General features: G+C 41.1%; 1 pseudogene; it reads left to right on the top strand.

Moving 5' to 3' along the window:
• Window positions 1-601: 601 nt before the first annotated feature.
• LOC138752066 (U2 spliceosomal RNA) lies at window positions 602-720 on the top strand (annotated as a pseudogene).
• The last annotated feature ends 16596 nt before the right edge of the window (window positions 721-17316 follow it).

Below are 17316 nucleotides of genomic sequence, written 5' to 3'. Positions count from 1 at the left end.
AATTCCTGCACCAGCCTGTGAGGCAACGGGTCAGTATACTTTCCCGAGTACACCTATAGAAGTTCGATAACGTGTTTGATGAAATACCAAATCACCTCATTAGAGGTATTGGCTCCTTCTTCAGGACTAGGCCAGTCTCTCAAAACACTTCATGATTGTGGATGTAAAAGATCCCAGTTGATAATCAGTTAAGACTGTTGTGCTTTTGTTTGGGAACAGTGTGATGGTGGCCTTCTTCAACTGAGTTTGACCTGTTACAGGAAAAGATTAAAGATAGATGCATACTCCTGCCAATTCATCTGTACATTCACCAGAGGACCAGCCTGACTTCAGCAGCAGTGCCTGAGGGTGCAGGTGAGCATGAAGTAGTTGAGATGGACATCATTGCCTCGCTCCCCAATCGAAGTGAGGACCAATTAATCCTGTGAAGCAGAGAAAGTACCACTGAATCATTAGTGTTCAGAAAACTAATGGCACAGGCAGAATCACACATTCAGTAATTCTACAATACAGGGTTATTATCAGGTTATTAGTATGAAGGACCCTTTTTATCCAGCACAGAGTATCTTTGTCCCACTGCCATCAGGAAGGAGGAACAGGGATCGCTTCTCGGCCTTTTGGCTAAGATCAAGTGTAGTATCTGTTCTTATCAGTTTAATATCTGATACGTCCCTTATCTAGGGACCAAATAAAAACAAAAACGAAATTAAAAAAATTTTTAAAAAAGAAAAAAAAAGGAAGGAGGAACAGGGGTAGAACTCCCAGGCTGGAAAATAGCTTATTCGCTCCGGCTGTGTAACTGATTAAAAATATCTTATAACTGAGTAAATCATTCCAAAATATGTATGTATATTTATTTTAAATTATATCTTTGTGTATATATGTGATCATTATGTGACACGTGGTCAGGAGAAAAGCTGTTTCATCAGATTATATACTCTATGTTCAGTCAGACAATAGTAAACTTGAAGTTGAACTTAAACAAGGTGCTAGCTAAATCACCGTGTGTAAGTGTTGCCTGGTTGTTATGTGGTTGTGCTTATACCCACATCCCACCCCCAAAGACCGCAAAGAAGGAAAAAGAAAAAGAAATGGAGATTTACATCAAAAATACAATAAACTACCATGGATCAAAGCAACACCACCATGACGAGCTTCAGGGAATTCAGCATTTTAAACCCATATTGTCCAAATAAGGATTTCATACTTTAGAAAAATAATGGTAATTATCACATAAATTATATGTTAATTTTTCCAGTGGAATACATGCTCCCAATTCCATATGCCATCTCTGCAATCCCAAATCAGTCTCATTTTGTCAAGTCATGGCTATACATTTCCTTGCTACTGCCATTGCCAACCTTAGAAACACAATTTGATACTTAGTCAACTTCAAAGTCAAACTCAACCTTTTGACATTACGGGCATCCAGTCTTCTGGACATATCCATGTGCACAAAGTGTGCTGAGCTGCAGCGTCTAAGGGACTGAATCAGGGAACTTGAGCTGCAGCTCGATGACCTCTCTCTGGTTAGGGAGAGTGAGGCCATCACGGACAAGGAGTGTGGCCTAAAGGACCAGGTCAAGGAACTTGAGCTGAAGCTTGATGACCTCACTCTGGTTAGGGAGAATGAGGCTATCGTAGACAAAAACTACAGGCAGGTGGTCGCACAGGGGCCATGGGAGGAAGGGCATTGGTTACTGTTAGGAGGAGGAAAGGGAGGGGTTAGGTTCATGTGCAAGCACCCGAGTCTGTAATCTTTAGAAATCAGTACTCCACCTTGAGTATTAAGGAGGGGGATAGTCAGACCATGGTGGGCAGAGGTGTGGTGTCAACCTCTGTGACCCAGAAAGGTAGGGATAAAATGAAAAGGGTGATAGTCATTGGGGATTCAGTGGTTAGGAGGACAGACAGAGGTTTTTGTGGATGAAAAAAGGAAAACCGGATGGCCGTTTGCCTCCCTGGTGCCAGGGTCCAGGATGTGACTATGCACATTCAGAACATCATAAAAAGGGAGGGTAAGGAGCCTGAGGTTGTGGTACATGTTGGTACCAATGATGTTGGAAGGAAGGAGGAAGTGGTCCTGCAGAATGTGTATAGGGAGTTGGGTAGGAGCTTAAAAGGAGGACCACTAAGGGGATAATCTCTGGATTGCTTCCTGTGCCACGTAACAGTGAGGGCAGAAATAGAATTAGGTGGAGATTAAACGCGTGGCTAAAGGGGTGGAATAAGAGACAGGATTTCAAGTTTGTGGACCACTGGGACCTTTTTTGGGGAAGATGGAACCTATACTGTAATGATGGGTTACATCTTAATCCCAGAGGGTCCAGTCTCCTGGCGGGGGCATTTACTAGGGCTGTCGGGGGTGGGGGGGTTTAAACTAGTATGGTTGGAGACAGGGTTTCAAGTTAGGCAGGACAGCAGAGTGTGGATTTGTGGGCTAAGGAAAGAGACAAGTTTAAATAATTTGAGGGAGGAAAAGGAGGAAGTAGTAAAAAGATGTTGTGGTGAAAATTGTGAGAATGGAAGAGAGGAGGATATGCAGAAGGTAGGATGTAGGAGATCCCTGAGATGTACTTATTTTAATGTGAGGAGCGTAGTAAGTAAGCTGGATGAGCTAAAGGTGTGGATTGACATGTGGCATTATGATGTTGTGGTCATTAGTGAGATGTGGTTGAAGGAAGGTTGTTACTGGCAGTTGAATGTTCCAGGATTTTGCTGCTTTAGATGTGACAGAGTTGGTGGATTAAGAGGGGAAGGTGTGGCACTACTAGTGAGGGAGGATATTACAGCAGTTCTGAGGCAAGGTAGACTGGAGGGCTTGTCGAGGGAGGCAGTGTGGGTAGAGCTGAAAAATAAGAAGGGTGAAGTTTCTATTATGGGGGTAAATTCTAGGCCTCCAAATGGGGAAAGAGAACTAGAAGAGCAAATGTGCAAGGAAATAGGCGAGATGTGCAGTAGAAATAGGATTGTTTTCAATGGGGATTTCAATTTTCCAAACATAAATTGGGAATCGCAGTCAGTAAAAGGGCAGGATGGCTTAATATTTATGCATTGTGTTCAGGATTGCTTTTTACAGTAATATGTTGAGATGCCAACTAGAGGGGGAATGGTGTTAGATCTGTTGTTTGGGAATGCAATGGGGCAAGTGACGGAGGTAAGCATTGGAGAGAACTTTGGATTCAGTGATCATGGGTCCATTACATTTAGCTTAATGATGAAAAGGGATAAGTCGGGTCTGAGGTTACAAGTCTTCGAGTGGGGGAAGGCCAGATTTGGAGAAATGAGAAAGGACTTGCAGAGAGTTGTGTGGGCTGATCTTTTTGCCGGAGAGAATGTAGAGGAAATTTGGAGGGCATTTAGGGGTGAGATTTTGAGAGTACAGGATCCTTATTTTCCAATCAGGCCGAAGGGGAAGACTAAAGGTTTGAGGGAACCGTGGTTTTCTGGTGAAATTAATAAGTTGGTTCAGGACAAGAGGGAGACCTATGCCAAATATTAAAAAATAAGGGAATGAGGAGATGTATGGCTGTTACTTAGATTGCAGGAAGATCCTTAAGAGGGAAATTAGAAAGGCAAAAAAAAGCCATGAGGTGTCCATAGCTAATAAGGCAAAGGTAAATCCTAAGGGTTTTTACAGATTTGTGAACAGTAAAAGGAGGGTTAAGGATAGAATAGAATAGGTCCACTGGATGAACCATGACAGGAACCGCTTGAGATGGGAGAAATATAGAACAATTTTTTTCTCATCTGTATTCACAAGGGAAAGGGGCATTGGGCTATTCGAGATAAGAGAGGCAAAGAACTTTGCCTGATTAGTTATGGAGAGGATAGGGATTAGTAAAGTGAGGGATTTGGAGTTTCTAGGGTCAATTAAGGTGGATAAGTCTCCTGAATCTGATGGGATCTTTCCAAGGACTTTAAGGGTGGTCAGGGAACAAATAGTGGGGGCACTGACAGTAATTTTTCAAAGTTCATTGGAGGAGGGGGTGGTACCACAGGATTGTAGGGTTGCAAATGTAGTTCCGTTGTTCAAAAAAGGCAGTAGGTGTAGGCCAAGTAATTATTGGCAAGTAAGTTTGACTTTGGTGGTGAGTAAGATTATGGAGGGTATTCTTTGAGGTAGTATATATATATCTGGATAGGCAGGGATGATTAGAGGCACCCAGCATGGGTTTGTAAAAGGAACGTCATGTTTGACGAACCTTGTTGAGTTTTTTGAGAAAGTGATGAAAAAGTTGGATGAAGTGGTTGATGTGATCTATTTGGATTTTAGTAAGGCTTTTGATAAGGTTCCACAAGGAAAGTTAATAAGGAAGGCTCCATCACTAGGAATTAGTAGAGAGATTGTGACATGGGTTCAGAGGTGGCTGGGAGATAGACAGCAGAGAGACATGTTGGACAACTGTACGTCAGGTTGGAAGCCTGTGACAAGCAGGTGCCTCAGGGATCAGTGCTGGGTCCTTTGTTGTTTATCATTTATCTTAATGATTTAGAGGAGGGTGTGGTTAACTGGGTAAGCAAATATGAGGATGAAACAAAAATATGGGGAGTGTTGGATAGTGAGGTAGAGTTTCTTGGATGACTGAAGGATTTGGTTTGTTTGGAAGAGAGGGCTGAAAGATGGCAGATGGAATTCAATTTAGACAAGTGTGAGGTGTTGCATTTTAGTAAAAATAATCAGAATAAAACATATACAGTTAAGGGGAGGGCATTGAGGCACGCAGAGGAGCAAAGGGACCTGGGAGTTATGGTACAGAATTTACTGAAGGTGGATTCCCATGTAAACAGGATGGTTAAGAAGGCATATGGTATGCTGGCCTTCATAAATCATAGTATAGAGTATAGGAGCTGGGAGGTGATGCTGCAGCTGTTTAAGGCATTGGCGATGCCTGGTTTGGAGTACTGTACTCAGTTCTGGTCTCCAAATTATAGAAAGGACATAGATAAGGTGAAGAGGGTTCAGAGAAGGTTTACAAGTATGTTGCCTGACTTACAGCATCTGGATTACAGGGAGAGATTAAGGAGACTGGGACTTTATTCATTGGAATGTAGATGACTGAGAGGGGACTTGATAGAGGCATTTAAAACTATGAAAGGAATAGATAGACTAGACATAAACAAACAATTTTCCCTGAGGTCAGGGGAGGTTGGAACAAGAGGCCATGAGTTAAGGGTAAGGGGGCAACACTTTAGGAGAAATATTAAGAGGAGGCTTTTTCACTCAGCGAGTGGTGGCAGAATGGAATGATCTTCCAAATGAGATAGTTGCGTCAGGGTCCCTTCTGTCATTTAAGGGAAGGTTGGATGTGTACATGGAGGTGATGGGGTGGGAGGGTTATTGGCGGAGAGTGGGAGGTTTGAGCTAGTGGAGTTGTTCTAGACTCGAAAGGCCGACATGGCCTGTTTCTGCTCCGTAAATGGTTATATAGTTAAATGGTTATTTGGAGTTTTCAGATTCAGATTTTAGATATATTGTCAGAATACATACATGACATCACATACAACCCTGAGATGCCTTTTTCTCCTGCAGGCGCGGAAAAATTTCCACTAATTGGCTCTGCAAAAAATAAACTGTACACAGCATAAAACATGTAAACAACCAAAGAGCTGTAAACATAACAAATGTAAACAAACTGAACTGTGCAATACAGAGAGAGCAAAATGAAAATCAATAAAGTACACAAGTAAGAGCACTTAAATAATTGTCTGATTGACATAAGAGATGGATGGGCTATTGATTGGGTGCAGGTCAGTGGGACTAGGCAGAAGAATGGCTTGGCACAGACTAGAAGTGTCAAAGGGGCCTGTTTCTGTGCTGCAATTTCCATGATGTTCTGTAATATAACTCCAAATTTCATGACTTGTTCATGATAATAAATTCTGATTCTGATAAGGTTCTATGGTATCTATGAACTGTTAGCCCAAAAACTCCACAAATCTGCCAGTAGTCATGAACTTGCAGATCATTTCAGTGCTACATTGCCTGTCATTTTCAGTCCTGTGCTCTGACAACATGAACTGATTATTTGAGTTGTGGTTAATTTGCGCCTGATGATTGCTCACCTTCTCCTCACAGCTTCTCACCAGGAGGCTGGTGCTATCACTTCACTTCAACTGGGAGAATGACTCACTGAGCTGTCAGTTCAACGCAGGCAGCTACAGGTGGGAGCTGTCAGTCATGATGTGCCCAATAAGGCAGAATAACCACAGAAAAGCATTGTCCAATAATGTATCCTTGCAATTCATTGTATATATATAGTTTTTAAGGAATAATTGCTGGGAAGGTGCATTTGTAATCAATCAGCCAGGGTAGCTTTTCCTAGAAATGGAATCTCAAGCCAACTAATTCAGGTCTTGATAACGCTTTTGGCTGAAAGACAAAGACACTGCATGTCCATAGCAGGTTTGGCAGATTCTCAGAATGGAACAGAGTCATTGACTTAATAAAAAAAAGGAGTGGGCGATTTGCCAGGCTGAGGAGCAAGGGATTGATTGGACAGCATGGAAGGGAAGACAGGGAGAACGTGTTCAGCAACAAGTGATCATTAGAATAGATACATAAAATTACATCCTCTGGCAGACTGGGCTTTTTTTGTGCATTGACTTGGATGGCTATATAAATCAGGGCATAGAATATAGGAGTTGGGAAGTAATGATGAAACTGTACAAGGCATTGGTGAGGCCAAAATTACTGTGTGCAGTTCTGGTCACTGATTTATAGGAAGGATATTAACAAGATAGAGAGAGTGCAGAGAAGATTTACAAAAATGTTGCCTGGGTTTCAGCATCTGGAATACAAGGAAATATTGAGCAAATTAGGTCTTTATTTCTTGGAACGTAGAAGGCTGAGTGGGGATTTGATAGAGGTGCTTAAGATAATGAGAGGGATAGAAAGAGTTGATGTGGAAAGGCTTTTCCCATTAAGAGTAGGAGAGATGGATACAAGAGGTCATGGGTAGAGAGTTGACGGGCAGAGGTTTAGGAGTAAAATGAGGGGGAACTTCTTTACTCAGAGAATGGTTACTGTGTGGAATGGGCTTCTGGGAAAGGTGGTGGAGGCAGGGTCAATTGTGTCATTTAAAAAAGGGTTGGATAAGTATATGAATAGGAGAGGGATGGAGGGATATGGGCAGAGTGGTGGTAAGTGGGATTAGAGGAGGGTACTTGGATCAGTGCGGACTAGAAGGGCCAAAATAGCTTGTTTCTGTGCTGTAATTGTTATATGGTTATATGCTATATGGTTAAGTTCAAGAAATCCTGACATGAGTTTCATGGCCTCAGAGCAGCCACCCAATGTTGCAAATGTCACCAGATAGGGGAATATTATGCATGTAGCTTTCTCAAGAATACAACTCTCAGTAAAGGTAAGGGTCCTTGTTTATCTTAGGAGGGGAAGAAATGCAGAAGGGTTCCAAATGGATATCATATATTGGATTCATCAGGCAAAGAGCTAGAACTCGGCATCCTGTAGATTTCTGATTTATCATCAGACTACATGACATACATACAACCTGAAGATACTTTTTTTTGTGGGTGAGGAAGAATGTACACAGCATATACATGTCAACAAATAAAGATATTTAAACAAACTGACTATGCAGTACAGACAAAAAATCAATAAAGTGCAAAAGAGTTTGGTGTTGAGGAGTCTGATGGTGGAGGGTGGCAGCTGTTCCTGAACTTTGTGGCAGGAGTCTTGTGGAACCTATACCTCTTCCCTGATGGTAGCAGCAAGAACAGAGCATGTACTGTGTGGTGATAATCCTTGATGATCAGTGGTCTCCGATGGCAGTGTTCCCTGTAGATGCTGTGACAGATTATTGATATGTTTTTGGGAGATAAATTGGGACAGGTTCGTTTAGTGTAGGTCGCATACAAACACTTTAAAACAGATCTTATTTAAAATATTCAAACTTTGCTGATGCTAGACATGCCGGTGCCAAGAACCTTTGCAAAAGCTTTGGAGAGTGCCCAAGAGACTTAACTAATGGATTGTTGTTTACAAAAAGGCCACAGAACTCATCGGAGCCACAGCACTGTCTGGATGGAACTTGCTGTTCTAGAGGACATGTGGTTTTGCAAGCAGAGAGAGTAAAACTGGCTTTTCTCTGAGAGAGAAAGAGAGAGAGAGAGAGGATTTAGTTCTACAGTTTTACTGTTCAGCAACAGCTGGGACTGGAACAGGACAAGTTGGCAAGCTTGTGGAAAACCCTATTTGGAAGACGAGTTGTGAATGTTTAGTTCAGCCTGGTCAAAGCTCTTGTGGTTCATGCAAGAGGAGAGGACTGGCTGCCTAATGTTTCACTTGAAATAAGTGAAAATAAAGGAACTCTGTGGTGACCTGAAACAAAGAGGTTATCATCTGGAAAACCCTGATGAGGCAAATTTCTTCGGCAAGACACTGAAGTGGCTGGTTACAAGGAATCAGTTTTGGGTGTCCAATGGACAACAAATCTCTCTCTGAAAACCAACAAGAACCTTCCTAAGCAGTAACCATTTACCTTTCAACCACCAAAGCCTGGTGAACTTCATAAATGTTAAATTCTGTGCACAGTATAAGAATTGCCTGCAACCAGTAAACTTGGAGGAATGAAAAGTGAGATTGGACTGCGAATCAAAGAACCTTTCTGAACTTACATACTCATTACATATATGTACACTTAGAATTAGAAGGGGGTTAAGTTAGCTTAGTTAAATTAATAGTAATAAGTTAAAATATCATCCTGTTTTAATGTTTAAAGATAATTAAAAGCAACTTTTGTTTAAGTAACCCTTTGTCTTGTTGAATATCTATTGCTGCTGTATTTTGGGATCGTATCAATGTTCTTGATGGTGGGGAAGGTTTTGCCAGGGTTTCTGATGTCATACCAATCCTCTCCAAATTTTTGAGGCATTAGAAGCGTGGTCCATTTTTCTTCATGATGCCTTTTGTGTGCTGGATCCAAGAAAAACCCTCTGAGATAATGACTCCCAAGAACTTAAATATGCTCATCCTCCCCAGCTCCAATCCCTTAATCATCACTGGATCGTACACCTCTGGTTTTCCTTTCCTGAAGTCAACTATCAGTTCCTTGGTTTTGGTGACATTGAGTGTGAGGTTGTTGTTGGTGTATCATTCATCCAAGTTGCACTGAACTCCTGCAGAGGAAGTTTGCAATAGTGCATTAGCGACACCCTACTTGATTGAAGACGCCAGAATCTGCACACGTATTGACACTGCAACAAACTGAGAAGCTATTGGGCAAAATATATACTGAAATCTTTTTTTTTCTAAAAAAAATTCTTCTTTTATTCCATTCATAAACATATATTTACTAATAATAGAACTCCCTCTATGGCATTAAGGAATATATCACCTCCATACGAGATGTGGCTCATAGCCACAAGCAAGCCCTTAAACAGCGGACTCCGGCACCTTTCACCTCCTAAATATTACATCAGAACAGTCTCTAATTTACTAGTCCATTGCCCCATTCCAAATAGTTCTTTTTCAGTTAGCCTGCCTATTAAAAGGCAAAGTTTCCACCAAATCTGATTTGATTACGTTGTTCGAGGTCTGAGAGTTCTATGTGCTTTTCGATTGCAAATGGACTTCTTATATTTTAAATCAATTCTAAATGTTAAATTCCAATCCTAATTAAAAACCTCACATTTCTCCACCAATTTATATTCAATATTGAATCAATTCTCTAAAGTAAAATAAAACATCAATACAACGCCATTCATAGATATATAATAGTGGAACTTCCTCTCCCCCCACCCCCCACCCCATTGGTGCTAAGGAAAAAAGCACCACGCCCCCTTCTATTGTATGGGATGTGGCTCATTGCCACAAACGAGACCATGAACAGCGAACGATGGAATCCGGCACCCTTCACCTCCCAGGTATTAAATCAGAACAGAGTCTATAATTTACTAGTCCATTGTCTCATTGCATATAATTTCTTCACATTTACTCAGCAAAAGTTTCCACAAAATCTGATGCCTGTTTGTAATCTATAAAAAATTTATTTTTGCCATCTGGTAATACGAACTTCATCGTCACTGGATAATGTACTGTAAACTTGTATCCTTCTTCCCAAAGACTTCTCTTGACTTCATTAAACTGTCTCCTCTTAGCCAACAGCTGTGCAGTAATATCTGGATAAAAGAAAACCTTCAAACCATGATATTCAAGAGGGGTTTTCTTTATTCTTTTTTTTTTGCTGCTCAGGCTAGAATCTTGTCCTTGTCTCGATATTTTGAACACAATTACTAGAGAGTGAGGTTTCTCATTTGATTGCAGTCGTGGTCTGAAGGCTCTATGTGCTTTTTCAATTTCAGTTGGACCTTCCAATTGATTTACCCCAGAACCTGAGGTATCCATCCTTGGAGAAACTGAATCATGTCGTGCTTTTCTTCTCCTGCCTCCAAGCCAACAATTTACTGTTGTTTCTCCTACTAAAATTTTCCATCTTACAATTTTTTCAGAATTTATCTTCCTCTCAACAATTTCTTCCTTAACTTCAGACTCTAAATTTTTCAGCTTCTCCTTTATGTTTACCCTTTTCATAAACTTTCATAATATTCTGATTTTCCACATTCTGTGGTTCTTCCATCATATTTGTTGATAACTCCTCATAGTTTTCATTCATATCTTTAACCTCAGATCTTAAATAATCTATTTCCACATCATTTTGATATAATCCCACATTTCCCATACCATCTGTTGCAATTCCCCATCAGGGTCCTGCTTATCCTTTTGTATAGCCTTAGTTTTATATTTAACTTGTTTAACATCTTCATCGACTGAAGCAGCCTCTCCAAATCTTGTCTGTCTTTGTTCTGCAACACTTGATAATTCACGGCTGAAATGAATCATCTCACTAGAACTTGACACTCTGACCTTGCTTAAAGAATCTATTGTCCTTGGCGCGATGCCAGCTTCGCCAACCGAAAGGCTGGTCGCCATCGCTGCTGCTCCCAGCAACTCAACTCTCTGACGGACTTTAGTTGTCACTCCAGATCTGGGATTTTTCTACCTCAAAGGCCTCTTCTCATATCCAGGAACATCTTTATCTGCTCTAGCAGCAACAACTCCTTTCTTCAAAGGCATTTTAAAAAGCAAATGGACTATTCTTATCTTCTTCCTTCGTATTTTAATCTGTTTTCTTTAGCTAAATAATAATTTTCTTCTATTTTCCCAGGAGGTTTAAGACCCCGCACCCTATGTCCTCTGTATCACATGACTCCTCCCCTACTGAAATCATCTTGAGTATTAATTTGCTGAGACAGCATAAACCATATGTGCAAGAGGGTCTCTCCAGGGTTTAAACGTAATATACTTGGTGGCACAGTTAGCATAGCAATTAACACAATGGAAAACGGCATCTGTGTCGTGGGTTCAAATTCAGTGCTGTGCAAGGAGTTTGTACGTTCTCTCAGTGACCTTCGTGGGTTTTCCCGCAGTGCCCCAGTTTCATCCCACCCTCCAAAACATACGGGGCGTGGTAGATTAATTGGATGTAATTAGGTGGCAAGCACTCCATGGGCTGGAAGAGCCTTCTACTATGCAGTATCGTTAAAATGTTAAAAGATACCATTAGGTTACCTATAGAAATAGATGGGTTGAGTTACCTGTTGAGGTAATGGCATCAGTCTATGTACTTACCATCAGAGACATTAATGGATCAAGTAACCTGAACTAAATCACTGTATATGGCAAAAAATTGCAGCATTGGATAACAATGAGATTCTGAAGTCACTCACATTGTGAGGTTCATTAACTCTGGCCTAGAGGGTCTTCTCACTTGTCAGGAAAACACAAGGACAAATGCATTTCCAGAGAAGATTGAAGCGGGAAGGGCTACCAGCCACCATTATATCATCCTTCTATAGGAGCTCTATCAAGATTGTCGTGGCCGGCTGCATCATGGTGTGGTACAGTTGCTGTAAAGAAATGGATGGGTGGTCAATCTACAGGAACATAAGAGTGGAGGAGATGACCATATGGGTTTCCCTCCCCCATCAATGTGATTTACCGAGATCATTATTTGAAGAGGGCGGACAGAATCCTTGAGGATCCCTTCCACCCTGCACACAGCATCTCTTAGCTGCCCCTGTTAGGGAAGAGATTCAGGAGTATTGGAGCCAGTACCACCAGGCTGAGGAACAGCTTCTTCTCATGGGCAGTAAAAATGCTGAATGACCAAAGGGACTGCTCACACTAACCATACGAGAATCTACTATTTATTAAACAATATTTATTTATTTTTGTATATGAATACTTGCCATGCATGTGTCTTGTTTTCTGTATGCGAGTTGTGTCTGGTTGTCTGTTAGGATGTTTTGCACGGAGAACTGGAGAATAGAGTTTTGTCAGGTTGTACTTGTATAATTGGATGATAAATAAACTTGAACTTAAGGGCCACTGATCAGGTGGGCTCAAGGAACGTGAAGAGGACAAGACATGATGCTGGGACTATGAGTTGCAGTTCACACCGAGTCATAGAGGATGAAAAGTTGGTAGCTGTTACAGCATGATGAGGCTGCAACAAAGTGATCTCAAGAGAGGGGCGATACACTGGCACCGAGGTAGATGGAGCCAGAGGAGATCTGAAGGGAATGGACATTTCAAGAGAGCAAACAATTTAGAGTTAGCTTATGCTTGCAAAAGTTCCAAGAAAAATGAATGGTGTGCAATAGTATGAAATTACCTGGAGTTCAATAAGGATATCTGCAGATGCTCAGTCAAATGCAATATACAAAAGTGCTGGAGAAACTCAGCAGGTCACACACATTACCTGAGGGTGGCACGATTGGTGTAGTGGTTAGCGCAACGCCTTTACAGCTCCACCATTCGGGACCAGGGTTTGAATCCTACACTGTCTGTAAAGAGTTTGTACGTTCTCCCCATTTCTGCATGGGTTTTCCCTGGGGGCTCCAATTTCCTCCCAGCATTCGAAAAGTGCCAGGGGTGTATGTTAATTGGGCGGCATAGATACATGGGCCGAAATGGCCTGTTACGTTGCTGTATGTCTACATTTTTTCATTGAAAATTAAATTTAAATTTTAAGAAATGTACCTCCTATTGATGCTATGTACCCTGCTGTATTTATCCAGTGCATTGCATGAAAATGCATGGAAAAGTGTTTCATTTGATCATGGAGTTGAAGAGTCAATGAAGAATATACCTTTCACAGCGTCATAATGATGGTAAAACCTATTTTTCAGCCATTGGAGTCACAGTGTTTGTAGGCAAGAGCTGCATATCCATTTACTCTGCTGAAGGGCAGCAGGTACAGCAAATGCTGTGCTTGGATGCCAGTGAAATACTTGGGTAGAAGGAATTGGAAACTCCAACAAGGGAGCAAAATTGACCAAACATGGAGATCAGAATGAGATGTTCAAGCCTGTCGAACAGTCCTTGATCAACACTTTGATTCAGTGCACAGTAAAGATAATAACCTTGCTTTCTCTGACCAAGGGACGTGTCAGAGTCTTTAGCGTATGAGTCATGGGTGTGTGGTCAGAAAAGGCTCAGTTGTTGTGGTGAGGGTTTGTAAGTGTCGGCAAAATATTTAAGCCAAAGGGTCTGTTCTGGGCTGTCTTGTCTTATGTTCTATATGCAGTTCTCTAAGTTTGAAGGAGCAGTTTGGCAGTGGAATTTGTAGCCACTTTACCACTGGCATCTTATCCCAGGAATTAACCGGTTAAGCTTCCAGTGGAAAAGGAAAACAATCAGCATGCTGGCATCAAATGACGTCCAAACATGACGGGGAATGATGGCCTCTACCCCTACTCATATCCCCAGCATCAGCTGTCAATGTGTCATGCTGCTTAAAACATTGCAAAAAGGACAACGTCCATCCATTCCTTTCGAAGGTAGACTCTCCTATCTCCGGGGTTGAGTTATTTTCAGTGGAGAATCAGTCAGTGTCCCGGTTTAAAGGTGGCCCAGTGCAAACAGCATAAACGGCTTTGTATCCCAGAACACTACCCAGCCAATTAAAGTGGGATGCCAGGACTTGTGATTTTTTTCAGTTAATACAAATATTAAATCAGGGAGCTGCAATGAAGCCATTTTAATCTGGGTGGATAGCGGTGTTGTGGTACAGGGGGTCGGATATCCTAGAAAAGGGCAAAGTAAACACCAGGGCTCCCATATTCAAGGAGCTGCTGAGTGGCAAGAACAGGGATCAAACTGCAGTGCACTGTGAAGTAGAAGATGCAATGGACCAGCATCATTCCACTTTGCAGCCAGAGAGAGACTGACTCTCTATCAGACAGCTGAACTGAGTGAACTAAAAGCCATTAAGTGATGAAAGGTAAGAGGGAATAGTCTGACCTCAAAAATTCACCAGAACTAACGTCTAGTGCCCATATGAAGCTTAAGTGAAAGGAGTGATTCGAGGCAGAGAATTTGGGAAGCAATAAGTTGCTAGTTATTATTTAGTATATTATGCTTGGGAATATTTTGTTTAAAACATGTAGTTATAATTACTACAGGACACAGCAGTCATGCAGCATCCATAGAAGATAAAAGGCAGTTGACATTTTGGCACCCGGCCTTTCTTCAGGAATTCCAACAGTCAGGCAGATGGGGCATGGAAGTGGAGGGGGGGGGGGGGGTTGCAGGAGGACCACAGGCTACGTGGTACATAATAAGTAGTTACAGGTGTCATGGAAGAAACTGAGATATGATGGGGGAGAGAGCAGAGGGCTAGAAAAGATAGCTCTGATAGGAAAAGGAAGGGAAGGGGGTATATGGTGGAGGAAATGAGATGAGTGAATTAGAGAGTCACGGAGAGGGAGTGCATACAAATTGGAGGTCGATATTGATGCCATCCAGTTGGAGACTGCTGTGATGGAATATAAGGTGTTGTTCCTCCAGTTTGCAGAAATGTGTACATGAGGCCATGGACAGACATATCGGTGCACCAATGGTGTGTGGAACTGAAGTGGTTGGCCAATGGGAATTTCTCAGGGTTGCAGCAGATGGGCCACTCACAAATTGGAGGAACAATTATTCTGAACACCAGCTCTGACCACAAGTCCATGTTCCTGATCCCTGGTCTACCTGCTTTATAACTACACTCCAGATTCCTGGATCTGGCCATAACCCCTGCTTGCTCTTCAGAACCTCAATTTACACTCTGGATTAAGGAATGAATCAAATGTTTGGGTATGTGGATATCAGGGCCACTATGACTGAATTGTAAAATTTCAGTTTATGTTGTAGTACAGATGATTAAAAAATATATATATATTGAATTGAAATGCTCTTCTCATGCTTATCAGTTTACATGAAAAGCATTGTTTTGCATTCTATCCAGGCATGTCAACACATATTTAACTACAGCAGTTGACGTAATATAAAGAAAAAATGCAGGATGTCTTGTTAAAAATACAAAGTGCAGGCTATAGAGAAAAATAGCTAAAACTGTGCAAGCATGCTATCTTTTACCAATGAAAAGTCTATTTCAGAGTCTAATAACAGCAGGAAACAAACAGTCCTTAAATATATTTGGCTAAATATAAAGTCACTAATGTTAACATGTTTTTTTAGTATGCAAATATATAATTAATAAAATGTCACTATATGCTGTTGTCAGAGGTTTATTACATTTTCTCTTTGACATACTGCACCGTAACAGGCCCTTTCGGCCCATGAACCCACCCTGCCCAAATACGCCAATTAACCTTCAACCTCCATATGGTTTGAAGGGTAGGAGAAAACCAAAATACCCAGAGGAAACCCAAGCAGAAACAGAGAACATTCAATCTCCAAACAGACAGTGCTGGATTCAAACCTGCTTTGTAATAGTGTTGTGCTGACCGTGCCGCCCAGATGGCTAAGAAATATAGCTGTCTGTTAGGAGAAGGAAGTGATGTGGGAAAGGGTAGTGGAAAGCAGGGTAATATATATAAAGTTTGAAAACAGGGATGTGAGGAATTGTAAGTTCTGTGTTGTATGATTTTATTACATTTTTAATTCAGTGTTGTACACTGAATTACAGTGAATTTGGCTGGAAGCTCTAATCTTGTTACTTGCCACATTAAGTAGAAATATTGAACAAAATCTATGAGCACATGAGCAACATGGTTGCAATTTCTGCAGTTATTATCTTTCTACGAGCCCAAAGAACCTCAAAACCCAGCAGCAATAACATTCACCAAGACAAATGGTTTTTAAAACAGAAGTTATTTTTAATCAACTTTAAGCATGAAAATAGAATCAAACTTCAACTTAACTCTATACTTATCTAACCCAAATTAACCCGCTTCTAATTCTAAGCACACGTGTATGTGATGTGTGTGTAAATTTAAGAAAAGTCTTTGGTTCACAGTTCAATCTCACTTCTCCTTCTTCCAAGTTCTCTGGATGCAGACAATTCTTATACTGTGCATAGAATTTAACCTGTATAAAGTTCACTAGGTTTTGATGCTCCAAAGGGAAATGTTTACCGCTCAGGAAGGTTCTTGTAGGGATTGGAGAGAGAGATTTGTCTCGCTGATGGAACTTGCCTCATCAAGGTTTTCCAGAGGGTAACCTCTTTCTTTCAGGCCACCACAGTTCTGTTCCTTTTATTCCAAGAGAAACATCAGACAGATAGCACTTCCAGCCATCCGCCGCTCTGGAACTTTTCATCAGTTTCAACCAGCTCTTCAGCTGCTTTTCAGTGTCACACACACACAAGATGAGAGGGCTTCTCTTCTCTTCCTTTCTCCCTCTCTCCATCTGAAACTTCCAGCAGGCCCATGTGACTCTCTCACTTGCAAAACCCCCACCTTCTTCAGCAAACAGGAGTTATCCTTCTGCTCAAGTTGTTGTCTTAGATGAACAAAACCCAGGAATGACTTTCTGTGCACTCCGTCAAAACCCTTGAAAAGAGCTTCCAACAGCCAGTGTCTCCAGTCCATTAATTTTATCGTGTCAGTTCAATTAACACCTACTTGAGAGTGTGCATACGTTCTCCAGAAATCTTCAGTATTACTTCAGTCTCTTATAGTCCTAATATTGTCCACAAGTATAACCTCAGATCCTATGGAACTTATGCCCCATTATTCATTCCAAACATTTTCCAACTTCCAACCAAAAATGTTTAACTTTAGGACACTTACAAGTAGAATGCAAAAATTATCAACCTCTTGACCACATCTAAAACATAAATCTGATAATATAGGGTGCATTTTTTTTGAGGAGTTAAGTATAACTGATTTAAAAAATTGTATTGGACCAACTTATATCTAACATTAATAATTTTTGTCATATTATTTGTACATATAATAGCATTCAATCTATCTCATCTATTTGTCTATTTAAATCTTCTT

This window comes from Narcine bancroftii, chromosome 1 (genome assembly GCF_036971445.1).
Source record: "Narcine bancroftii isolate sNarBan1 chromosome 1, sNarBan1.hap1, whole genome shotgun sequence".
Lineage (NCBI taxonomy): Eukaryota > Metazoa > Chordata > Chondrichthyes > Torpediniformes > Narcinidae > Narcine > Narcine bancroftii.
This window is presented reverse-complemented; position numbering and strand designations above follow the sequence as displayed.